This window comes from Capricornis sumatraensis, chromosome 1, assembly GCF_032405125.1.
Source record: "Capricornis sumatraensis isolate serow.1 chromosome 1, serow.2, whole genome shotgun sequence".
NCBI classification, from domain to species: Eukaryota; Metazoa; Chordata; class Mammalia; order Artiodactyla; family Bovidae; genus Capricornis; species Capricornis sumatraensis.
In genome coordinates, this window is record NC_091069.1 from 23,247,351 (window position 1) to 23,274,150 (window position 26,800).

Here is a 26,800-nt window from a genome sequence, read left to right on the forward strand (position 1 = left end):
TTTATTAATAACTTTGCTACTTAAAATGGCCCCCAAACACACCACTGAAATGCAATCTAGAGTTCCTAAGCACAGGAAAGTTTCAATGTGCCTTACAGAGAAAACACAAGTTATTCAGTTTTTTTCAGCGTGAGTTATTAATGTTAAACTCATGACCAACAGCACTATGAATCAACTGCATATATTAAATAGGATACCTTTGCACAGAAGCACATATAAAATAAAGTTATACATCAATTGGTTGACAAAAATATTGCGATCAGAGTTTCAAAGGAAACTAACCTTGCATTAACTCTAGGAGCAATGGTTCATTCAATATTTGCTAATTCAACATGCATGGTGATTTCACAGAATATAACTACTATGAATAAAGAGAATCACCTATATCTTAGCTCTGATATAAAGTAAATCAGTGTAGGGTGTACTCAATGTTCAGTCATGTCTGATTCTTTGTGATCCCATGGTCTGTAGCCCACCAGGCTCCTCTGTTCATGGAATTCTCCAGACAATAATACTGGAGTGGGTTGCTATTTCCTTCTCCAGGAGATCTTGCCAACCCAGGGATCACACCCACATCTCTTGTGTCTCCTTCATTGGCAGGTGGATTCTTTACACTAAAGTAGATCAATATCCATGTTCTAATAGAGGTTTCCCATGCTGTGCTCAGTTTGGTAAAGAGATGGAATAATTAAAGCTACACAGATGTAGTTGTGTAAGTGGCAGAGTTGCAACAAGATTAAGTATCCAGAAAGAGGAACAGGTTGGAAGGACATCAGAGTTGTGAACTTACTGCCAGCACCATTGTTTCCCAAAACAGAATGATGCTGTTGACTAGAGGAGAAAACTAATTTCTCTTAACCTCTCCTCACAGGCTCTTTTACAGATCCCTTCATAGTTTATCCATTCCATAAACTTTCACTCCATCCTTATGGAGTGCCATACATTATTTGAGCTTAGGAACTAAGAAGACTGAATCTTTGTCCTCCACAGGATCAGAATAAGATGGGAGGAAACAGATGAGCAATATCAGCACCATATGTTAAGGGTTAGGATAGGCACATCCCAGGATATCATAGAAGCCAACTCCTGGAGTGGGAAGCTCTTGGGACATATTGGAAGAAGTGAAATTTAAGTTAACACTTGGAGGTTAAGTAGGAGTTTCTAAAGGGAATGGAAGTTTGAAGAGCAGCAAGTCAAAGATCCTAATCAGAACTAGAAAGAGATGAAAGAGATGAGAGTAGAGAGGAAAGCAAAGAAGATCATGCAAGATCTTATATAGTAGGCTAAGGAGTCTGAGCTTTCTTCTGTAAACAAACCAGAGCCATCAAAGGGTTTCAAGCAGGAGTGTGACATGGCCAAATCTGCACTTTTGAATGGCCCTTCCAGTTGTTGCGTGGAAAATCAATTTAGTGAGGAGCAATCTTGTTCAAGCTGGCTTTAGAAAAGGCAGAGGAACCAGAGATCAAATTGCCAACATCCGCTGGATCATCAAAAAAGCAAGAAAGTTCCAGAAAAACATCTACTTCTGCGTTATTGACTATGCCAAAGCCTTTGACTGTATGGCTCACCATAAACTGTGGAAGATTCTGAAAGAGATGGGAATATCAGACCACCTGACCTGCCTCCTGAGAAACCTGTATACAGGTCAGGAAGCAACAGTTAGAACTGGACATGGAACAACAGACTAGTTCCAGATAGGAAAAGGAGTATGTCAATGCTGTATATTGTCACCCTGCTTATTTAACTTCTATGCAGAGTACATCAGGAGAAACGCTGGGCTGGAGGAAGCACAAGCTGGAATAAAGATTGCCGGGAGAAATATCAATCACCTCAGATATGCAGATGACACCACCCTTATGGCAGAAAGTGAAGAACTAAAGAGCCTCTTGATGAAAGTGAAAGAGGAGAGTGAAAAAGTTGGCGTAAAGCTCAACATTCAGAAAACTAACATCATGGCATCCGATCCCATCACTTCATGGGAAATAGATGGGGAAACAGTGGAAACAGTGGCTGGCTTTATATTTCTGGGCTCCAAAATCACTGCAGATGGTGATTGCAGCCATGAAATTAAAAGACACTTACTCCTTGGAAGGAAAGTTATGATCAACCTAGACAGCATATTCAAAAGGAGAGACATTACTTTGTCAACAAAGGTCCATCTAGTCAAGGCTATGGTTTTTTCAATAGTCATGTATGGATGTGAGAGTTGGCCTATAAAGAAAGCTGAGTGCAGAAGAATTGATGCTTTTGAACTGTGGTGTTGGAGAAGACTCTTGAGAGTCCCTTGGACTGCCAGAAGATCCAACCAGTCCATTCCAAAGGAGATCAGTCCTGGTTGTTCATTGGAAGGACTGATGTTGAAGCTGAAACTCCAATCCTTTGGCCACCTCATGCGAAGAGCTTACTCATTTGAAAAGACCCTGATGTTGGGAAAGATTGAAGGCAGGAGGAGAAGGGGACAACAGAGGATGAGATGGTTGAATGGCATCACCGACTCAATGGACATGAGTCTGGGTGAACTCTGGAAGTTGGTAATAGACAGGGAGGCCTTACATGCTGTGGTTCACAGGGTCTCAAAGAGTCGGACACAACTGAGTGACTGAACTGAACTGACTGACTAATCCTGAAGGCAAAAAGATAAGTTTGGAGATCACTGCAATAATCAACAGGGGGAGATAAGAGTAGCATGGAGTAGGTCAGTGCTGCTCCCCAAATTCCCACCCATTATCTTTGCTTAAGTCACATCGACCACCTAAGACACCCCATACAGATCATTTCCTTCATGCCTTTGTGCTTTGACATGCCATTTTCCCCTTGCCTACAGTTTTATTCTCTGGCTTTGTCTGGTTGGGAAGATCCCCCTCATCCTTAAGTACATCTCTACATTGAACCCTTTGCCCATAGCCTCAGGTCAAGTCAGTCTCTCCCTAATCTCTACTTTCATAGCCCACTTGCACTACAATAACCTTCAAAACTGATAAAAACTCATGCATCTATTTCAGAGCTCAACTAGACTGAGATTTGCTTGAGGACAAGGATTACCTCCTGTTCATCTCCCAGCTGGATGGACACAGGTGTTGCTATCTGCTGTAGATCCACGACTGTCAGATTTTACTGAGTTCATCAGAGTCACCTGGGGATCCTATGCAAACACAGATGGATATTCTCCAGAATTTCTGATTTGTTAGGTCTGAGATGAAACCTGAGCATTACATTTCTAATAAGTCCCCATGTGGTATTGGTGCCAGCCCAGGGCTACACTTTGAGAACCACTGCTGCAGAGTTCCAGACGTGACTTACTAGATCATAAAAATCTCCACCATTCCATGTGTCAAGACCTCCACTATGTGCATGCCTGTGTGTGGACATAAGTGGAAATGTTAAGCAAGAAAGTATATGCCTTCCTTTATTTCCAACATATCTATCCTTCAGAAGAAATGTTGTTAGGTGTAACTGTCATTTTGATCAGTTTAAGTCATTCTGCTGACAAATGGAATATTTCCTGCCATATCAGTAAACAAGAACATTACAGTCATCAGCAATTGCTCTAACAGGAGCCAGTGAGCCCCAAGGAAGCAGGAAAACAACACCTGCCATCCAGCAGCCTCTCCTTATGGTGAGTCCCGAGGAAACTCAAAATGTAAAAACACAGGATGCCAGCCCAGATAACTGAGGTGCATAGCAAAGGAATGATTTCAGTGAGCCCAAACTCTTGCATGTTCTCATACATAGAAAAGCGCTAAACTCCTTACCTTGGGATTTCTGGTTTTCTTTAATTCACAATAACCTTGACATTCAGACCACTTGCCCTTTATTGCAAAGCTTCTATATAATCCAGCTCCTCCCCTCACCTCCTTGGAGCAGTTCTCTCAGGATTACTTGAGGCCCCACCTCTTAGGCTTGAAGTCCTAAAAATTCCTGCTAAATAAAATATAACTCTCAACTTTTAGGTTGCATGTATTTTTTTTCAGTCAACACTACTTTAGAAGAGCTATTCCATATACCTTCTACCACATACCACAAACCCACCTATGCTTTAGCTGCACAGACCGCTCTGAATTGCTCACCCATTCGCATGTGACCTCCTATGATTTTTCTCCATTTTCTGCATTACAAATGAAACTAATCACACACACAAAAAACAAATTTAGCCAAAATAATCAAGGAAATGTTATTACTCCTTTTTAAAATTTGAATTATTTGTCCTTGTTTTTATTACTAAAATGCACAAAGGCTGACAGTCTAGGGGAATAAGTGAAGGTCAGAAGGAAGAATGGACCTCTCTAGGCAATGCCTCCCAAATGACCAAGAACCATCTTGATTTTTTTTTTTTTTTGTCTACATGACCCAGTGCTGATCATGCCATCACTTCATCAAAGCACTTTTTCTCTATAAAATCTATTCCACTTCATTTTTAGTTAGTTTTCAAACTTCTCTGGGGAAACATGTTCTACTCAGTTCATTTATTTTGTGAAATTCTGCATCACATTTTCTTTTGTTCTCCTTGTAGTCTCCCAGTATCTTCACAGATTCTCTGTAAAAAACAATAACAACACCCCCCCACCACCACACACTAACAGAAATGATTTGCATAATCCTTCTCTGTTCTTTACTTGGAACCAATCTTATGAATGTCCCCAAGGCCTAACTATGTAAATAGTTGTGGGGTTTGGGACATGCTTAGTACTCTCACGATTTCAAATATAATTATTTAAATATCTCCATTATGACATGTTCTCTTGTATTTCTGAGTTTTTTGTTGAACTTAAAATGGTTATAAAGTTAGCAATTATCTTAAGGTAATTTCTACTTACTATGGAGCCTAATTTCCCTTGGGAGGGGCGGTGGTTCTTATACAGTTGTTTTGATCAATATCCAAACTGTCTTCTCCAGCTTCTTCTAATACAAATCACTTTCCACGTACATTATCTTGAGCCCTTTACATTATCTTGAAGACTTTCCAGATTGCACATGAGCATGCATGCCTGTGTATGCGTGTGTGTGTATGAAAGAGAGAAAAGAAACATGAATACTGCAAACTTCTGTATCTGCTTCTCTTTTTGATATATTAGCCCTCAGGGGCAGCTGTGCCACATAGTTGCTAAGCTATGAGGTTTATCATCCCTGTGGATCTTCATTTCAGAAAGAACATAAATTTTTTTACATGATTAGGGTCTGACACCTAAACTGTTTTGAAACATATAATATAGCTAAGAAACTTAAGCCTTAAATTGTCACATGAAGACAAAGGAATGCACCTGAGCCTGGATTTCAGAACCAAATGGACCCAAGCTTGAAAGATAGCTCTGTCATTCAGGAGCTATATGACAGTGGGTAAGCTACAACTTCTGATTCTAGGTGTCCTTAGACACACACACACATAGGCACACTTACAGTTCTCAAATGTTAAATATTTATTCTGCTCTACATTTTTAACACCTGCCACTACACATGTCTTCTATCCTTAATTCATGGATAACATGGTTAGATCAAATATCATAGTTATTACACAAATATATCAGTGTATATATTATGCAAACATATACAAGAATGAATTTGTTTACCATATGATCCAGCAACCCCACACCTGGGCATACATCCAGACAAAACTATAATTCAAAAAGATACATGCACCACTAAGTTCACAGAAGCACTATTCACAATAGCCAAGACATGGTAACAATCTAAATGTCCATTGACGAAGCATGGGTGAAGAAGATGTAGTATATATATGCAGTGGAATACCACTCAGCCGTGAAAAAGAATAAAGCAATGCCATTTGCAGCAACATGAATGCAACTAGAGAGTATCAGACTAAGTGAAGTAAATCAGAAAGAGAAAGACCAATATATCACTTATATGTGGAATCGAAAATATGACACAAATAAACTTATCCATAACACAGACATAGAGAATAGACTGCTAGTTGTTGAGGGCAATGGGAGGGGGATGGATTGGCAGTTTGGGGTTAGCAGATGTAAACTGGTAAATATAAGATGGTTAAACAGCAAGTTCCCACTGTATAGCACAGGAAACTATAGTCAATGTCCTGTGGTGATAAACCTTAATGGAAAATAATATGAAGAATATATATATATATATATATATATATGCATGTATAACTGAGTCATTAGCGCAACATTGTACTTCAACTATACCTCAATACAAAAAATAATGACTTCTTACCGTTCATCTACTTTGTACTAGACATTAGACTTTATCTCATGCTATAACAAACTTATAAGGACAGGACAGGTTTTATCCTCCCCAGTCTTTGAGAAAGAAACAAAACTCAGAAAAGTCAATTAACTCAGACAAAAACACAGACCTAGTGGTGCAGAGCTAAGATGATTCCCGCCTTCACTGCTGTGCCCACAACATGGAGATGACCTGGGTTCAAGTTTAAACTCCGGTCTGGTTAGTTGTGTTATTAAGGAAGGTAATGTAATTTAAATGTCCTCACTAGTTAAACAGGATTAAGCATGGTATCATGTTGCCAGGGCTTCTGTGAGGATTACATACATTAATTCCTCTAAAGCTCTGGCACATAGCAGAGCCCTGATAAGTACTATCTCTTCATGATTTTATAGGGCTTCCTGGGTGGCTCAGTAATAAAGAATCTGTCTGCCAATGCAGGAGCTACAGGAGACGTGGGTTCAATCCCTGGATTGGGCACATCCCCTGGAGGAGGAAATGGCAACCCACTCCAGTGTTCTTGCCTGAGATAATCCCATGGGCAGAGGAGCCTGGTGGGCTACAGTCCCTGCAGTCGCAAAGAGCTGGACGTGACTGAGCATGCAAGCATAGCATTCATGATTTTACAAAGTGGAAAGGTAAGTTATGTCTTCTGTAGGTCAGAGTGAGTATGATTCATACTGATTTTTAAAAACTCATATTTTTTACATGAAGCACACCTCTGTAGATTTCTGACATCCCTTCTGCCCAGAAGAGAGATTAATTAAGGAGCTGCCGATTGCAGATCAGAACTAAGGTGAGGTCATCCAAGCATCATCCCATCTCTCTTACCTCTCCCTGCCCTGGGAAACATAGCAAAGATAATGGGCAATCATCAAATGATTTTTTAACAGAAAGATGAAAGAATTGGGCTTTAGAAAATGATTCTGTATCAGAGGGGATTTTGACCACAGAGGGTATTTGGCAACGGCTGGAGACAGTGTTGGTTGTCATGACCGCACTGGCCTCTAGCAGATAGAGCCTTGGGATGCTGTCAGACATCCTATACTGCACAGAAGCTTCTCCCACTACAGCAGAGAGTTCTCCAGTTTAAAACTGGCAAAGTGGTAAAGTCAAGAGTTATTAATCTAAAAGTTGTAGAATAAATGACTTTGTAGAGGGGGGAAAGAAAAGAGGAGAGAACCCAATGATGTGGCTGTTGGCAGTAACCCCAGAAGAAAATGATGATCCCATGAATACAAATGATAAAATGCAGGAGGACACAAAGACAGGGGTTCCTGACTCAGTGAATGGTTAGCTGTAGCAGGGTTATTATTCAACCTGGGCTCCATAACAAAATACCAAAATGGGGGCTTGAATGACAGAAAGCTATTTTCTCACAGTCTGGAGGCTGGAGGTCAGAGGTCCAAGATCAAGGGTGGGCAGGTTCAGTTTCCTCTGAGTCTCTCCTTGACCTGCAGACGGCCACCTTCTCACTGAATCCCTGATGTCTCTCTGTGGGTCTCCCCTTCCTCCTCTTAGGACACCATTCAGATTGGATTAGGACCCACCTGGAACACATTATTTTAACTTAATCATTGCTTTAAAGGCCCAGTCTCCATACATAGCCACATTCTAAGACAATGGGAGTTAAGGCTTTAATCCTATGAATGGGGGTGGGGGATGGATGGAGCACAGATCAGCCCATAAAAGATGTTTGGTTAAACATTAGTTCTGGTATAGGCTTGTAAAGAACTTTCCAGATGAAATTAGCATTGGAATCAGTGGACTGAGAAAGCTGTTTGCTCTCCCCAGTGTGAATGGGCACCATCCAATCCTCTGGGGGTTTGAATAGAACAAAAAGGGGGAGGAAGACCGATTCAGACCTTCCTGCCTGATTGCGTGACCTTGGACATCAACTGCTATAGGGGCCCCTGGCTCTCAGGTCTTTAGACTTGGACTAAATTACACCACCAGCTCTCCTGGGTCCCCAGTGTTCAGACAGCAGACAATGGGACTTCTCAGCCTCCATCACTACATGAACAGACTCCTTATATTAATAAATAAATCTCTTTCTCTCTCCATAGATACACTATCAGTCTGTTTCTCTAGAGGACTCTCACACACTGACTTTGCAAAAGCAAAGGACAAGTTATTTGGTTCCTAGTTCCTTCCTTTTCGAAAGGCAAAATCCTAGCTCCTTTGATAAGAACACCTGGATATCAAACTGCCAAGTTCATTCGGATCAAAACATGAGATTAGCTGGGAAGCTTAGAGAATACTCATTCACGTCTACGATCCAAAATGACTATGTTCAAAATACTAGCGTAACTATATTGGCCCGAACATGATCCAAACCACTAACTACCAAGAGTTGCTGGAGGCTGAGCACACACAGTCCCAGGGTGAGAGCCAAACACATCTTGCTTTGGGAAGAATTTCTTTACAAAATATATCTAGCTCCTGGCATTCATGGTTGCTTGTCAGCCAAAGTCTGTCCATTGGGAAAACACCCAAAGGCTGTGTCAACAATGAATAAGATCTGAAGTTGCTGATTTATAATTTTGAAATGAGAAGTCACTTCAACCCTCAGTCTCCTCTCTCTCTCTGATCACTTATTCTTGAAAAGTGAAATCACCTTCCCTCTCCACTTTCAACTACTTCTTACGTGCTTCTGACTCTCAGATCTTCATCTCAAAGGCAGATAGTGCTACTCAACTCCAGACCCACCCTACCCTCTGTAATCCAACTTTCTACAGGATACACCAATCTGGAAGACCCACAGGCACCTCAAATCCAACAAATGTAGACCTCAGTTCATCTCAGATACAAATGTCAGCATCCAAAACTAGGTCCTCCTTCTCTATGATCAGTCTTATTCAGCTGCATGTCTATCTACCCAGGAAACTAAACTTGAAATCTGTGAGCCAGACCAAAGTTCTCCCATATCCTCCACCCCTCACATAATTGGTGATTAAACCCTGTAGTGTTTACATCTTAATTCAGTACATTCTCATCTCTTGGCAATGTGGTTGCAAAAGCCAGACAACTGGTCTCCCTGCAATTAATCTTGACCCTGTCCAGTTCTTCCGCTGAACTGTAGCCAGAATGATTCCTCCAAAAGTAACACCTATTTTTATTATCTTCAACTTAAAAATTTTCAGTGGATCTCCCAACCTTTTGAAATGAAACCTAAACTCCTTTAAGCCTAGAAGGTTTCTTGGGATTAGCCTTTTTGCTTCCATTGCCCCTTCTACTTTACTCTCCCATCTATATTTTCTGAAAATCTCCCACAGTCAAGAGTCCCAAGAGTTTATTGTCCTGTTTTTAATTTCTTCTGCAAGGAAGAGCTTCTTCCCATTATCTGACTCCTACTCATTCCTCAAGATTCAACCTTAGGAAACAAGTCACACCTGACCCCATGCTGTCTGCTGAGCCCTGCTGCACAGAAACTATGTTGTGTGTGTTTTATCACATTTCTGTCCTTCCCACCTAGCGGTGCCTTCCCTAGGGGGCAGAAATCATAACCTATTTATCTCTGCATCCCCACAGCTCCATAAGCATTATTTCAGTTTTAGAGAGACAATGTCATTGTTATGACACCCAACTCTGCAGGTGTGAAGTCAGTTATAGCTGCCAAAGTTTAACAAATGGGAAAACAACTCATCCTATGAAATTCCTCCTCTGCTTCCTGGACCAGAAGAAGTCACAGTCTGCATTCCATCTGACAGGGTTCCATAAAGTGGAGGTGAGATTCCACCATCATCACCTCTTACTGAGGCTAGAAGAGAGGTGACTTTTTCTCAGTTTTGATGTGTTTGTCATTTATCATTTCCATTAAGTCACTTCTTACTTGATTGAGACTTCAAAATGTTTTCCTATAACTCACCTCAAGGTTGCTTCCTCACAACAGCACCCTATGTTGTCAAATGTTGTGAGGATTCTCTGCCTACAGCCATGAAGACTTTTGCGCATCACTCACCTGGAATATTCAGCATCTTCATTCTACTTCCATCCCACCCCCTGCCCACCCCCTCACCTCTAAGTAGAAAACTCCTCATTTTCCTCCAAGACTCAGTTCATTGATCATAAACTCTGAGAAACCATTCCCTCAATTTTCAAAACTATACTTTTCCTTGTGTACGCTTACTGCACAGGACTGCATGTGTCTGTCTTTCTTTTATATAAGATGATGAGTTCTTTGCGGCTAAAGACAGAGATCTATTCATCTTTGGATGGCACTGCTTTATTTGGTAACTAGAGTACAGGAACTCCTAACGAACGTATGTTTGAGTGAATGAATGCATGAATTTGTGAGTAAATAATGTGATGGGGTGTGGGGAGAAAGATCCCTGATATATGTAACTATTGGAGGATTGACACAAACAGGAATTAATATAAGCAATCATCTATCATTTGAAAATATACTATTGTGTTAAATTTATTCTCCAAAGTTATTGCAATTAGGATTGAATAGAGTCTCTGAATGGAAGAAGGAACTGGCAACCCACTCCAGTACTCTTGCTTGGAAAATCCAAGGGATGGAGGACCCTGGTAGGCTACAGTCCATGGGGTCACACAGATTCGGACATGACTAAAGCAGCTTAGCAGCAGCAGCAGCAGAGTCTCTGGACTGAATTGAAAAAAAAAAAAAATTGGATTTCCAAGGTTAAATTTCAGCTCTGCAGCTGGCCATGGCTGTGACTAGGGACAAATCAACCTCTCAGGAACCTAATTCCCTCACCAGTGGGATGAGGATGTGAGGTTGAGTATTCATCAGGTGTACTTCCTGCTCAGCACATCTATAGCTCATGATGCTACTGTTTTCTCCAGACTCTGCATTTCCCACCCACGTAGCCCACTCGTCCTGTCCCCCGAGCACCCTGTCACCACCTTCCCACACATGCTGCCTCTCACGGCCCCCACTTGTCCTGGCTCCATATGTTTGATGGGACAGATCTCAAAACCCACTCACCCTGTCCTCCAGCACTGTAAGTCCTTGGTACTCACTTGAAATCATCTCCTACTTCATGTCTAATGAGCTGTCTTCTCACCTCCAAAAAATTCCTCATGGTATTTTTCTCCCCAAATCTCAGCTTTATCCTGAACCACTTTTTAAAATGTGAAAATGCATATGTGCTTGTAAGATACATAATAACAACACTCATCGTTAGCATATCCTAATTGTTCAAAATTCTACCTGGCCTCATCATCTCATCTACTTTCCTCAATAACCCTATACTGTAGTTAATATATTTTTTAATATTTTTTATTTTTACTTTATTTTACTTTACAATACTGTATTGGTTTTGCCATATATTGACATGAATCCAACATGGGTGTATCTGCATTCCCAAACATAAACCCCCCTCCCACCTCCCTCCCCATAACATCTCTCTGGGTCATCACCATGCACCAGCCCCAAGCATGCTGTATCCTGCGTCGGACATAGACTGGCGATTCTATTCTTACATGATAGTATACATGTAGTTAATATTATTAAACATAATTTGGCAGGAAACTGAGGCTCAACATGTTTATGTGGTTTTCCCAGACTTACAGACTTAGATTATGGAAGACTAAGGATTTGTTCTCAGGTCATCTGACCCTGGTTTTCATGTTCTTTCCACTCCTCCCAGCATGCCTCTCACAATAGAGATCCTCTATACAGAACCAGAATGAAAATCTTTACATACTACAAGGAGGAAATGCTGTTTCCTCATTTGCTTTTATTTGTGACAGTGTCAGTGTAAGCCCTACAGGAAAAGCATGAAATGTAGCCAAACTCCTACAAAGCAGCTGGTGGAGAAAAGTAAGTCCTGGAGCAGCAAGGCCAGTTCATGAGGGTCCCTAGAGGTGACACTCAGGAAGGGGCCACAGAATTAAAAACTCTCTGCCCCTAGGGTCCTGAAGCACAGACCTGTACTCCTGTGAACTTTAAATGTTTCTCTATATTTTAGTCTTTGAACAGGTACATCCTTTGCTTGAATGCCCATTCCTATTCTACTCTTTTTTATCTAAAAAATCCATACTCACTCTTCAAAGACTAAGGCCAAGTTCAGCTCTACAGAGTTTTTCCTGAACAGCCTAGGCTCAGCCCTATGCCATTCCTCTGTGCTGTTTCAGTGTAGATTTTTTCCTATACCCCCAAACAATTAACTCAATCTTAACACACTCTATCGAGAAAAAGTGTTGGATCCTATAAGAATGCCCCCCCACCTCCCCTACTACTTCAGATGTCAATCATTAATCCAGATTGTTATTTGCATTACTGACTGGCTATAAATTAGAGGTTCCTATGACCCCCTCCTACAGTTTGGTTAATTTCCTGAAATGCCTCACAAAACTAAGGAAAACATTTATTTATGCCTATCAGCTTAGGTGGCTCGGATGGTAAAGAATCAGGAGATCCAGGTTCAATCCCTGGGTTGGGAAGATCTCTTGGAGAAGGGAATGGCTACCCAGTCCAGTATTCTTGCCTGGAGAATTCCACGGGCAGAGGAGCTTGGTGGGCTACAGCCCACGGAGTCACAAAGAGTTGGACACGACTGAGTGACTAACACTGTCACTTTTTTCACTTCCACTGGCTTATTATAAAAGGATATAACTCAAGAAGAGCCAGGGGGAACAGATGCACTGGGTGAGGCACGTATTAACACACGAGGGCTTGGAGCTTCCCACGTGCTAGATATGCCACTCTCCCCGAATCTCCACGTATCTACCAACCCAGATGCCAGAAGCTCTCTGATCCCTGTCCTTTGGGGTTTTAGGAAGGCTTCATCCCATAGGCATGCTTGATTAAATCACTGACCATTGGTGATGGAACTCAATCTCTAGCTCCCCTACCTCCATTGGTCCAGGCCAGGACTGAATGCTCCAAACCTCTAATTACATGATTAATTCCCCTGGCAACCAGATCCCATCCTTAGGTTCCCTAAGGGATTTCCAAAAGTAACCTCATTAACGTAAACTCAAAGACACCTTGATCACTCTCTCAGGAAATTCCAAAGATTTTAGGGGCTCTGTGCCAGAAACAAAGATGAAGACCAAATATACATTTTTTTTTTTTTCTTACTGCTTCTGCTGCTGCTGCTGCTAAGTTGCTTCAGTTGTGTCTGACTCTGTGCGACCCCATAGATGGCAGCCCACCAGGCTCCCCCGTCCCTGGGATTCTCCGGGCAAGAACACTGGAGTGGGTTGCCATTTCCTTCTCCAATGAATGCAAGTGAAAAGTGAAAGTGAAGTCGCTCAGCTGTGTCCGACTCTTCCCACCAGGCTCCTCCATCCATGAGATTTTCCAGGCAAGAGTACTGGAGTGGGGTGCCATCGCCTTTTCCATTTTTCTTACTATAAATTATATCACATTTCCCATAGCATCCTGGTTCTCTCTCTGTTGTAACAATCTTCACCCTGTACTGTAAATACAACTGTCTTTTTTCCCCATGGACCCTGTGCCCCTTGAGAGCAGGGGTCATTTCTTATTCAATTCCATTTCCTCAGCTTCTCTGAGTGCCTGACACATATTAGGTGCTCAGAGCATGTTTGCAACTGAATGAAAGAATCAATGAAAACAAGATTTTCTAGAAAAAGCCTGAACCAGAGTTGTTTTCTCTCTCTCTCTCTCTGCAAATCCTATTCTGCTTATAGAACACTTCCAACCCCCTCTGAAGGTTGAGTTTTATGGCTGACATGTTTTCACAGAGACCAACACATCCTCCAAGACTTCTAGGATTTCTAGTTAGCTCTTTTGCAAAAACAGAAAAAAGCAATGTTAATAACAAAAGTTAAATATATATATATATATGCCATCCAATGAACTCTGTATCTATACTAGGCAAAGACAGACTTAGAGACAGATAGATGGAGGAGAATCTGAAATTACCATCTAATCCAAAATAGTCTGATATGGATTTTGAAGAAACACAAGACACAGAGGAAACTGAGAATTTCAAAGATTTAAACGAGATAAAGAAGTAGAAGATCCTGATAGAACCCATCATAGACAAATGTCTTTCTAGGCAATTTTCCAATAAAGGAGTGTGTAACAGTTAACACGAGATGTTAGCTAGGATGAGATGGGTGGATGGCATCGCTGGCCCGATGGACATGAGTTTGAGCAAGCTCCGAGAGTTGGTGATAGACAGGGAAGCCTGGCATACTGCACTCCATGGGGTTGCAAAGAGTGGGACACACAACTGAAATGGATAGTTAGCAGCTTTGCCATACTCCAATGAAAACGACTTATTTCTAGTTCAGTTCAGTTCAGTCGTGTCCGACTTTTTGCGACCCCATGAATCGCAGCACGCCAGGCCTCCTTGTCCATCACCAACTCCCAGAGTTCACCCAAACTCACTTCCCGAGTCAGTGATGCCATCCAGCCATCTCATCCTCTGTTGTCCCCTTCTTCTCCTGCCCCCAATCTCTTCCAGTATCAGAGTTGTTTCCAATGAGTCAACTCTTCTCATGAGGTGGCCAAAGTACTGGAGTTTCAGCTTTAGCATCATTCCTTCCAAAGAATACCCAGGACCGATCTCCTTACAGTCCAAGGGACTCTCAAGAGTCTTCTCCAACACCACAGTTCAAAAGCATCAATTCTTCAGCCCTCAGCTTTCTTAACAGTCCAACTCTCACATCCATACATGACCACTGGAAAGACTATAGCCTTGACTAGATGGACCTTTGTTGGCAAAATAATGTCTCTGCTTTTGAATATGCTATCTAGGTTGGTCATAACTTTCCTTCCAAGGAGTAAGCGTCTTTTAATTTCATGGCTGCAATCACCATCTGCAGTGATTTTGGAGCCCCCCAAAATAAAGTCTGACACTGTTTCCACTGTTTCCCCACCTATTTGCCATGAAGTGATGGGACCAGATGCCATGATCTTCGTTTTCTGAATGTTGAGCTTTAAGCCAACTTTTTCACTCTTGTCTTTCAGTTTCATCAAGAGGCTCTTTAGTTCCTCTTCACTTTCTGCCATAAGAGTGGTGTCATCTGCATATCTGAGGTGATTGATATTTCTCCTGGCAATCTTGATTCCAGCTTGTGCTTCTTTCAGCCCAGTGTTTCTCATGATGTACTGTACATAGAAGTTAAATAAGCAGGGTGACAATATACAGCCTTGACGTACTCCTTTTCCTATTTGGAATCAGTCTGTTCTATGTCCAGTTCTAACTGTTGCTTCCTGGCCTGCATATAGATTTCTCAAGAGGCAGGTCAGGTGGTCTGGTATTTCCATCTCTTTCAGAATTTTCCACAGTTTATTGTGATCCATACAAAGGCTTTGGCATAGTCAATAAAGCAGAAATAGATGTTTTCTTTAAATATGCATGTGCAGTTTAATAATTATAGATGATAAATATCTTGAGTGAGTTCTCTACCTATTTCTTGTTGCTTTGTAAAAATCTCAATTCAAAGAACTCTTCAGAAACGTTTAAGAAGAAAAGCAGGAAACGGTTGGATTCACCAGTGCCTGTAGTTCTCTGGAATCTCCTTCAAAGAGTCTTATCTACTATTCCAGCCCCCAATTTATTGAGTGTCAGATTCCCTGCAATTTTCCCAAGTCCAGAACCCAACTCTGATCTGCCCAATCTCTCTTCTCAGATCCTTCCACAAGGAAAGGATTTGGTCACAGCACAGCCTATCAAGAGGAATTTACCTGATTAATATAGAGTGATTAGAGGTAAGACTCAAGTAAAAAATGTGCACACTTATATCTTGTTAGCAAAGTCAAGAATGACACCCTAAATATTAATGCCATCATTATATGTATAACATAGATATGTGTGTGCACGCTAAGTTGCTTCAGTTGTGTCCAACTCAGCTGTATTCCACCAGGCTCCTCTGTCCATGGGATCTCCCAGGCAAGAATACTGGAGATGGTTGCCATTTCCTTCTCCAGGGGATCCTCCTGACTCAGGGATTGAGCTGAGTCTCTTATGTCTCCTGCATTGGCATGGGTTCTTTACCACTAGTGCCATGTAGGAAGCCCATATAATATATATAACAGGTCTAACTTGAGTAACGACCCTCACAATAATACAAATTTTCCAAAGAACTGAGTATGTAGTATTTATCTCACTGAAAAAGAGGGACAACCTGGGCCATCTGTCAGCTGAAACTTTGTACTCTGTTTCTCTTTTTTTCCTGTTCTTACTATTGCCAGGAGGAACTGTCAAAAACAGCAGTTTTCTATCTCACCAGGAAATGGCTTCAGTTCTGTTTTCCCAGAAACCCTGTTCCCAAGTGATTTCACCCAAATTCTAATGTCTTGTAGCTGTGGGACTGTAGAGTTAAAAGGGACATTGAAGATCCTTGAGACAGGAAGCTCTTAACCCTTCATGGATTCATCTGAGAACACATTGAATGGTATTTGAGCAAACTTCAGGAGATAGTGAAGGACAGAGGAACATGGTATGCTGCAGTCTATGAGGTCACAAAGAGTCACACGTGACTTAGCAACTGAACAACAAAAGCAAACAGATCTTTACCCCCAGAAAACTGTACCTACACACATTATTTTGCATACACCTCTTACATAGACATCAGCCCCCAAAGGCTGTAAATCCCCAATTAAGCAAACCAAATCTAGCAATCTAATCCAACTCACTATCTTATTAAGGAGTGAGTGAGTGAGTGAGTGAAGTCACTCAGTCATGTCTGACTCTTTGCAACCCCATGGACTGTAGCTTACCAGACTCCTCTGTCCATGGGATTTTCCAGGCAAGAATACTTGAGTGGGTTGCCATTTCCTTCTCCAGGAGATCTTCCTGACACAGGGATTGAACCTGGGTCTCCTGCACTGTAGGCAGATGCTTTACCATCTGAGCCACCAGGGAAGCTAGCAAATTTATGCCACTTTCTTGTTCCCATCCAATTTCTTCCCATTACGTGTGACTTCCCAAAGAGAATTCCAACAACATGAGCACCGTGAATAGGAAATGGACATTTCAAGACTAAAAGCTCAATTATAAATATAAAACTGTAGTTTAAGATTATAGATCATACCTAAAGCAAATCACTAAAATGAAGCCATCGTAATAACACACCAATTATCAAACATACCAGGCAAATGTTTGATAAAGACAAAATGTTTTCTATGAAGAAAGCTGAGCACCAAAGAATTGATGTTTTTGAACTGTGATGCTGGAGAAGACTCTTGAGAGTCTCTTGGACTGCAAAGAGATCCAACCAGTCCATCCTAAAGGAAATCAGTCCTGAATATTCATTGAAAGGACTGATGCTGAAGCTGAAACTCCAATACTTTGGCCACCTGATGTGAAGAACTGACTCACTGGAAAAGACCCTAAGGCTGGGAAAGATTGAAGGCAGGAGGAGAAGGGGACAACAGAGGGTGAGATGGTTGGATGGCATCACCAACTCGATCGACATGAGTTTGAGCAAGCTCCGGGAGTTGGTGATGGACAGGGAAGCCTGCCATGCTGCAGTCTATGGGTTGCAAAGAATCAGACATGACTGAGCGACTGAACTGAACTGATACAAGGCAAACTTCTAAATATAATACTGCATTAACCTTCATCATTAACCTATGGTGGGGGGAGTGCAGGGGGGCAGGTATGCAGTTGTCATGCTTCTTGTACAGAGAGGCTGAGTGACTTACCCAAGGTCACACAGGCTGTAAGTAACAGAGCCAGGGCTGGACCCTAGAATCTGGAACCAGAGCCTGCGCTTGTAAACACAACACTGCCCAGACACAAGGTGAATTAGCAAAACAAACATAAATTGTAATAGGATTTTTTTTTTTTGCAAAGTATACTTTATTCCTGTCAAGAATCTACAGGGATGCAATTTAAGCAAAGCATGTTCCACAGGTCGCATTAATGAGTAGTTAAGAAAGGTTTGCAATTAGCCAATCAATTTTTTTATATCTAAATCCATACTATTCAAGGATTTCAAATTACTTGCAAGTGTTCTCTCAAGCATTTTAAACATTTCTTTCTATAATCTCATTTACACTATTCATTTGTAAAGCTTAAAATGAAATTGTTTTACTTTTCATTTCTCCATTATTTGTAACTAAATGAAAAAGAATAAGAATTTGCCATTTTTTTAAGAGCAGAAAAGGATCTTACAGTCATTTAGTCTAACCCATTCATTTTATAGTGAGGAAACAGAGCCTAGATTAAAAGTGATTTTTATAAAGATCTCACAGCAAGCTGTTAAAAAATCAGGACTAAAATTCAGTTCTGCTTTTCTATAGCAGACCAAGGTCCAATCCCAGGTCCTACTATAGCTCTCTGAGCTTTAAAGTTTTCCAGATTATTTCATTCTTTTTAAATGAAAAACAAAACCAAGTAACAGTAGAATTATTTTTTAAGAAGTTGAAATTGCATCATATTTGAGTGGCAAATAAACAAGCAATAAAAATATACTAGCTTTTACTTTTTTTATGATACATAAGGCACAGTTTTTCTTAAACCTTAATTACAGCATCGACCCTCTTTCCTCAGAACTTCAAATGATAATTCAAAGCATTGCCTCAAATGAAATTTAAAAACAACAGTAAAGTAAACATTTGCCAGCAAACTATGAAATCTTTCAACCAAAGATTCAAAATCAGAACCAGAGCAGAAGGAAACCAAGCCTCCACAAGGCACTGCTTCTCTGATGCTCTGACCAACCTACCCAGAACTTAAAGCCCTGGATGTCCAAAGCCAGTCAGTCCCAAGCAGGCAGAAAGGAAATGAACATGCCTCAGGGTCAGGGGAGCAAAACATAGTGCCAGACACCCTGCAAACAAGCAACGTCTCCAACCACTCCCTCATTCCAGCATCTCACTGGACACAAGGATTATTATTCCTGCTCCTCAGGTGATCACACTGAGGTTCAGAGACTAAGGAACAGGCTTAAATCTCATGTGTAGTCAGTGAAGCAAGAACTGGGTGTGGAGCCTAGATTTGTTGATTTCAGCATGGGAGCTCTTCTCTAAAAATACCACCTCGCTATTACAAGCAATTGTGGGCCTTCTGGTGGATACAATTGGTTCAAGCTTAAAGAAAAAATACCTTTCAATCTAAATATAAGTAAAAGTTGAAATATATAAGTAAGTAAAATAAAAATATAAATAAAGCTATTATGAGTTTTACCTCTAAAATGACAGCTTGTGCACTAAGTATAAAATCTGGAAGATGCCTGGCAAATAGTTACAGAAAATGGAAAGAAGAGGAGGAAGGGAAGAAGGGTGAGAAGGAGGAAAACACTTCAAACTAAGTGGGAGGGTACTGTAGATCACAGGGAGCTCAGCTCGGTGCTCTGTGATGACCTCGAGGGTGGGATATGGGGTGCAGGAGAGGTCTAAGAGAAGATAATATGTATACATATAGCTGATTCACTTTGCTGTACAGCAGAAACTAACACAATACTGCAAAGCCATTACACTCCAATAATAAAAATAAATAAACAAATATTTAAAAAAAACAAGTAGTCTCAACCCTTGTTATTCAAAGTGTGGTTCAGGAACCAGCAGCAAGGAAGCTTGTTAGAAATGCAGACTCTCAGGCCCCATTCGGATTGCTGAATCAGAACCCGACTTCCACTGAAGCCCCCAGGTGATGTGCATACACGTCAAAGTGTGAGAAGGGAGGCTCAGACTAAGCACCAAACAGCAAATACCATTGGAATTCCAAGAAGGAAAAAAGCAGTGATGATCAGAGAGGACACCATGCAAGTGGTTGAATCTGAGTTCATCTTCCATGTGATTATGCAGAGAATTCCTATGAGGAAATGTTTTAGAATTCTCCCAAGCAGTGAGGACAAGAGAAATGTACGAGAAAGAATAGGTGTGCAGGAAATGGCGTGGATTCAGGAGAAGCAAGCAGATCCTTCTGCCCAAGGTGAAGGGTACCTGAGGATAAACGTTTGGAGCTTTCCTTTTGTGTTCTTACTATGCTCCAGGGTCACATAGTCCTGCATATAGGATTTCAATTTATAGAAAGAAATAAAACTATTAAAGTAAAGTGTGTGCACCTGGAAAAGACGAGTACTCTTGGGGAATAAGAGCCAGCTGGATTCTCCTAACACACAGGCAAACTGATGGTTGACTCTGCCACCTGAGACCCCAGTGCCTGATGTGAGCAAGTCCAGTGAATCCATGGTGCAGCAGAAAGCCCTGCACCAAGATTGACAAAGTTTTCATATATTACAGGTTTTATATAAAGAGGTTCTGAGAACAAGATCCATGTACCAAATGTGGTTGCTACCCATGTAAAGTAGAGAGCATGTGGTGACTGGTTTACTGGGGGTTAACATGGCCCAGTGCCTTTCTCCACATGAAGCAGATTTCTTCGGCGTCCCTGTGGCCTCAGTGATTTGCTGTGATCATTAACTAAACGCTGATCACCCAGAAATGGCATAGGTATATGGCCTTAGAAATGAGCCCTGTCTCTCCAAGTCCACGATAATCCATTTGTGCACAAAACAGACATTTACTGGGGTCGACCTCATGTCAGGGCTTTGCCAACTGCTGTGAATTTGAGAACAGGAAAAAAAAAAAAAAATGGTCCTTGGATTCAAGCAACTTATACTCAGTATTTCAGACAGCTAAACAACTGAAAGCCTTTGAGAACTTTGCTAAATGGGGGAAAGGCAGGGTTTTATAGGAGTTTAGAGGAAGGAAATCATCGGTTATTCCAGAGAAATTAATAAGGATCCACAGAGGAGTCAGGAATTAGGCTGAGTGCTGGTAAGTTTGCCAGGTAGAAAGAGGAGAAAGGACAGGAATGTTCCAGGCAGAGAAAGCAAATTTGCACAAAGCTGGGAGGTATGAGTGAGCTGGAAGTGTTGGGAGCTGTAGCGGTTTAAGAATATAGGTTTTGGAATCTCATGGTCCAGGATTCAAAAAGGCTTTGTTTGCAACGTACTGCTACAGATTCTCAGAAACTGTGAGATAACAACTATTTGTTGTTTTAGGCAGCTAAATGTGGCAGTGGAGGCATGATCAGTTACAGAACAATAGATAACTAATACACTGTGAAACTAACGAAGTTTCAGGGCTCCTCCCTCGAACCGGCCTCTTTCAAAGCCCAAAGGGAGTGGCGGCCCTAGACATGTGTTCACACAGTCACAAGTTTATAAATATGCGAATATAAGATAATGGATTTTGTAATCTCTGAGACAGTTCTTCACATTTAAAATTTTTTAATCCGTTGCACTTTTAAAATTTATTTTAATTTGCTAGACAGGGTTTGGAGAAAAAAGAACCTTCCTACACTGTTGATGGGAATGTAAATTGGTACAGCAATTATGGAGAACAGTATGGAGCTTCCTTACAAAACTAAAAATAGAACTACCAATGACACGGCAATTCCACTCATAGGCGAATACCGAGAGAAAAACATAATTTGAAAAGATATATGCACCCCAATGTTCACGGCAGCACTGTTTACAAGAGCTAGGACAGGGAAGCAACCTAAATGTGCATCAGCAGGTGAATGGATGAAGATGTGTTACATATTTACAGTGAACTATTACTCAGCCATAAAAAGAACAAAATAAATGCCATTTGCCGCAACATGGATAGACCTAGAGATTGTCATACGGAGTGAAGTCAGTCAGACAGAAAAAGACAAATATAATATCAGTTATATGTGGAATCTCAAAAAAGGGTACAAATGAACTTACTTGTAAGGGTTCTTAAGGGTAAGGGGGGACAACTAAACTGGGAGATTGAGATCAACATATATACATTATACAATATATTCATACTATATATACAATATATGAAATAAATAACTAACACAGACCTACTATAGAGCACAGGGAAATCTTCTAAGCACTCTGTAATGCCCTATATGGGAAAGGAATCTAAAAGAACAGTGGATACCTGTATATGTATAACTGATTCACTTTGCTGTACACCTGAACCTAACACAATGCTTTACATCAACTATAATACAATAAAATTTTATAAATGTATTCTAACCATCAACTTTTATATACAAATGTATAATATATAAATATGAAAGTTTATAAGTATGTAAATTTCAGTTCAGTTCAGTTCAGTCCCTCAGTCATATCCAACTCTTTGAAACCCCATGGAACGCAGCATGCCAGGCCTCCCTGTCCAACATCAACTCTGGGAGCTTGCCCATACTCATGTCCATCAAGCCAGTGATGCCATCCAACCATCTTATCCTCTGTCTTCCCCTTCTCCTGCCTTCAATCTTTCCCAGCATCAGGGTCTTTTCTATAGAGTCAGTTCTTCGCATCAGGTGGTCAAAGGACTGGAGTTTTAGCTTCAGCACCAGTCCTTCCAATGAATATTCAGGACTGATTTCTTCCAGGATAGATGGGTTGGATCTCCTTGCAGTCCAAGAGTCACTCAAGAGTCTTCTCCAACACCACAGTTCAAAAGCATCAGTTCTTCAGTGCTCAGCTTTCTTTATGCTCCAATTCTCACATCCATACACAACAAAAACTATAGCTTTGACTAGATGGACCTTTGTCAGCAAAATAAGGTCTCTGCTTTTCCATATGCTGTCTAGATTGATCATAGCTTTTCTTCCAAGGAGCAAGCATCTTTAAATTTCATGGCTGCAGTCACCATTTGCAGTGATTTTGGAGCCCATGAAAATAAAGTCTCTCACTGTTTCCATGGTTTCCCCATCTATTTGCCATGAAGTGATGGGACTGGATGCCATGATCTTAGTTTTTTAAATGTTGGGTATTAAGCCAGCTTTTTCATTCTCCTCTTTCATTTTCACCAAGAGGCTCTTCAGTTGCTCTTCACTTTCTGCCATAAGAGTGGTGTCATCTGAATATGATATTTCTCTCCCAGAAGTCTTGATTCCAGCTTGTGCTTTATCCAACTTGGCATCTCACATGATGTACTCTGTATATAAGTTAAATAAGCATGGTGACAATATACAGCCTTGACATACTCCTTTCCCGATCTGGAACCAGTCCATTGTTCCATGTCTGGTTCTAACTGTTGCTTCTTGACCTGCATACAGATATCTCAAGAGGGAGGTAAGGTGGTCTGATATTCTCATCTGTAAGAATTTTCCACAGTTTGTTGTGATCCACACAGTTAAAGGCTTTGGTGTAGTCAATAAAGTAGATTATTTTCTGGAATTCTCTTGCTTTTTTGATGATCCAACAGATGTTGGATTTGATCTCTGGTTCCTCTGCCTTTTCTAAATCCAGCTTGAATATCTGGAGGTTCATGGTTCACGTACTATTGAAGCCTTGCTTGGAGAATTTTGAGCATTACTTTGCTAACATATGAGATGAGTGCAATTGTGCAATAGTTTGAGCGTACTTTGGCATTGCCTTTCTTTGGGACTGGAATGAAAACTGACCTTTTCCAGTCCTGTGGCCACTGCTGAGTTTTCCAAATTTGCTGGGATATTGAGTGAAGCACTTTCACAACATCATCTTTTAGTATTTAAAATAGCTCAACTGGAATTCCATCACCTCCACTAGTTTTGTTTGTAGTGATGCTTCCTCAGGCTCACTTGACTTCACATTCCAGGATGTCTGGCTCTAGGTGAGTGATCACACCATCATGGTTATCCGGGTCATGAAGATCTTTTTTGTAAAGTTCCTCTGTGTATTCTTGCCACCTCTTCTTAATATCTTCTGGTTCTGTTAGGTTCATACTGCTTCCATTCTTTATTGTGTCCCTCTTTGCTTGAAATGTTCCCTTGGTATCTCTAATTTTCCTGAAGAGATCTCTAGTCTTTCCCATCCTATAATTTTGCTCTATTTCTTTGCATTGTTATCACTTAGGAAGGCTTTCTTATCTCTCCTTGCTATTCTTTGGAACTCTGCATTCAAATGGGTATATCTTTCCATTTCTCCTTTGTCTTTCACTTTTCTTCTTTTCTCAGCTATTTGTAAGGTCTCCTCAGACAAACATTTTGCCTTTTTGCGTTTCTTTTTCTTCGGCATGGTTTTGATCACCACATCCTGTACAATGTCACAAGCCTCCATCCATAGTTCTTCAGGCACTCTATCAGACCTAATCCCTTTAATCTATTTGTCACTTCTACTATATAATTATAAGGGATTTGACTTAGGTCATACCTGAATTGTCTAGTGGTTTTCCCTACCTTCTTCAACTTAAGTCTGAATTTTGCAATAAGGAGTCCAAGAGACTCTCAAGAGTCTTGTCCAACTCCACAGTTTAAAAGCATCCATTTTTCAGCACTCAGCTTTCTTTATGGTCCAACTCTCACATCCTTACATGACTACTGGAAAAACCATAGATTTGATTAGATGGACCTTTATTAGCAAAGTAATGTCTCTCCTTTTCAATATGCTGTCTAGGTTGGTCATAACTTTTCTTCCAAGGATAAAGTATCTTTTAATTTCATGGCTGCAGTCAACATCTGCAGTGATTTTGGAGCCCAAGAAAATAAAGTCTGTCACTGTTTCCATTGTTCCCTCATCTATTTGCCATGAAGTGATAGGACCAGACACCATGATCTTCATTTTTTGAATGTAAATTTATAATATGATAACTATATATATAAATGCACACAGGTTAAGTCACTTCAGTCATGTCCAACTCTTTGTGACCCTTTAGACTGTCCATGGGATTCTCCAGGCAAGGATACTGGAGTGGGTTGACACACACTCCTCCAGGGGATCTTCCCAACCCAGGGACTGAACCAGCCTCTTTTATGTCACCTGCAGTGGCAGTCATGTTCTTTACCCCTAGCACCACCTGGGAAGTCCCATACACATAAATATGTAAATATAAAACATACTCATACACATGAGATAATGTGTTTAATGTTATGTAGTATGCATGATGCTATGCTTAAGGAGATATATATTAATACTATATATAAACCAGATATCATTTGGAGAATTAAATAAATTTCATTTCCTGGATGTGAATTAATCCAGAACCATGTCAGGCAATCTCTACTCTTGCCTCTGTCTTTCCATTCCTTTCTTGTACCATCTCCATGCAGAGCTCACTCCTCACCATCTTTTTGAAGGAGTCCAATCTTACCAAACAATGTGTGGTTTTCTAATGTTTCAGGACAGGCTGGCTGAGCCATGAGGAAGAGACTACCTTCTGCCCCCCTATGGCATTCTATCCCCCTGTGGCCAAGCTTCTCTCAGAGCCCATCTACTTGCCATTGACTCCACCCCCAAAGCCCCTAAAGTAGGACTTCGCTGTCACTTGCAGAACCCTACTGGTTGCCTCCCTGCTTCTGACTACTTTTTGCCAAGAGATGTATGTGTGCATGTATGCTTACTCACGTCTGACTCATGTTTTTGACCCCATGGACTGTACCCCATCAGGCTCCTCTGTCCATGGAATTCTCCAGGCAAGAATACTGGAGTGGGTTGCCATTTCCTTCTCCAGGGGATCTTCTTGACCCAGGGATTGAACCCACATCACCTGCATGGTAGGCAGAAGACTCTTTACCACTAAGCCACCAGGGAAGTCCGCCAAGAGATGCCTCCCTGGAATTCTAAGAGACAGCACATCGCTATCTGGACTATCTGGATAGTCACATCCTTAAAAACAAGCCTGAACCATGACTCCACTAGCCCTGTATACTTCAGGTTAAAGATCATATCACATTCAGAAGCAGAACTAGACATAATTGAAAGGGTTAATGAGAAAAGTCAGACGTAAGTGAGCTTCCAGTACATCACACTCCTTCCAAATAAACACAAGTCACAGCATGGTATAGAAATTAAAGCTCTGCAGCAGTTCTAAGAGAAAAAATGAAAAATGGAACTGTCATGGAGCAAATGACAGGATAGTCCTGTGAGTTCAACAGAGTCTGTGTCATAAGAATCGGTACCTTATTCACCTGTGAGTGGTGACTTCATTTCATCAAAACATCATCTATTCACATTAAGTCAATAATTGTCAATTTGAATTGCTTTTATAATGATAAGTGGAATATTTCCTGCCATATCAGTGAACAAGGATGACTTTAACCGTTAGGATTGCAGCTATTTCCTATGGTGAGTCCCAGGGAAGTTTAGGATGTGAAAAAAACACAGGATACTAGCCCCAGATAGCTGAGATATATATGAAAGGAATGATTTCAGTAAACCCAACCTCTTGCATTTTCCTATACAAGGAAAAGTGCTAAATACCTTAACTTAAGATATCTGCTTTTCTTTAACAACAATCTTTGGATGTTTAGACTACCTGTCCTTTGTTGTAAAAGGTTCCTGCCTTGCTTCCTCAGTACAGTTCTCTTAGGGCTACTTGAGATGGTATCTCCTGGGCTTGAAGTCCTAAAAATTCCCACTTAATAAAACATAACTCTCAACTTTTAGATTGTGAATTTATTTTTTTAAATCAACAGTAACTTTGTTAGTAGTATGTAGTTTGTAAATGTGGTTGGCTCTAATGCCATATAAGAATTATATGCATAAGGAACATAAATACATTTCAGATTTGTTCATGTATAAGTCAACATTTGGTGGGGCCGATGGTGTCCTATGGGCATTTTTTTCAGGTTTACAGCATACCACCTTAACAGTTTAGAAAATGAAAAAACAAAAACACAAAAAGGAGTATTCACTATGATCTCAGTTATTCATTCATTCATTGACCCATTAAATACATATTTATTGGATACTGATCACATGTTGCCAGGAATCATTTGAAACACTGAACAGAGCAATA

At 40.8% G+C, this 26,800-nt stretch overlaps 1 non-coding gene across 1 annotated transcript; it reads right to left on the reverse strand.

Annotated features, from left to right (window-relative positions):
- Positions 1-16,936: 16,936 nt before the first annotated feature.
- Positions 16,937-17,009, reverse strand: TRNAC-ACA (transfer RNA cysteine (anticodon ACA)). Its single transcript has one exon. It is a non-coding gene; the product is annotated as a tRNA-Cys (tRNA).
- Between the last annotated feature and the right edge of the window lie 9,791 nt (positions 17,010-26,800).